We start from the raw sequence: 961 nt of genomic DNA, 5'->3' as shown, positions 1-961 counted from the left end.
AAAACACAAAGTTTGTTTTCTCAGTCATCCAGGTATATATGCCTCAGACTGACGAAGCCTCTTGGATGAGGGGCGAAACGTTTCTTTTTAACAAAAAAACGAAGTCCAGATGACATGATTCAACCTTTTTTGTTGTTATATACCTGGATGACTGAGAAAACAAACTTTGTGTTTTACTTTTATCTGTTCGTAACCTTTTCTGCTCATTTTCTCTCCAGACCTCCATGGTACCTCGGCTGACGGCTCTCCAGACAGAGGAGGCCTCGCAGACCCACATTAGTTCACCCAGCGCTGTTTTTGTTTCTTCATGAATGAATCCATTCCACTTGATTAATGGAGAATACTCAAACCACCGAGCTCTCTAAAATACTTATTGAATCAGGTGTTTACTCGTGGAGGGAAACTGCTAAAATACACCAGAATGCAGGAAATGGCATCAAACTTTTCTGGGGGAGGACCCACCAGACCTCCCCCCCCTCCCACCACCACCAGTATGTCCCCCCACATTTCAAATGTTTCTGACACCATCGCTACTAGTAATTTGTTTAATTACTCTTAGGAAATGTGTGTTGAGCGATACATTCCTGCAGCTACATTTGATTTTTATTGTTTGAATGTGAATAAGCAGCACGGTGACGCAACTGGTAGAGCTGCTGCCTCTCAGCGAGCAGGTCCCTGGTTCAAACCCCGGTCCAGGGGCCTTTCTGGGTGGAGTTTGCATGTTCTCTCCGTGCATGCGTGGGTTTTCTCCGGGTACTCCTGTTTCCTCCTACAGTCCAAAAACATGCATGTTAGGCTGACTGGTAACTCTAAATTGTCTCTAGGTGTGAGAGAGAAACTGAATGGTTGTTTGTCTCGTGTGTCTCTATGTGTCCCTGTGATGGACTGGAGACATGTCCAGGGTGTACCCCGCCCCTCACACAGTGATTGCTGGACATGGGCACCAGCGACCCCCGTGACC

This window comes from Nematolebias whitei, chromosome 19 (assembly GCF_014905685.2).
Source record: "Nematolebias whitei isolate Nwh7 chromosome 19, NemWhi1, whole genome shotgun sequence".
NCBI classification, from domain to species: domain Eukaryota; kingdom Metazoa; phylum Chordata; class Actinopteri; order Cyprinodontiformes; family Rivulidae; genus Nematolebias; species Nematolebias whitei.
The sequence above is the reverse complement of the archived record's forward strand: the minus strand, read 5'-3'. Positions refer to the sequence as shown.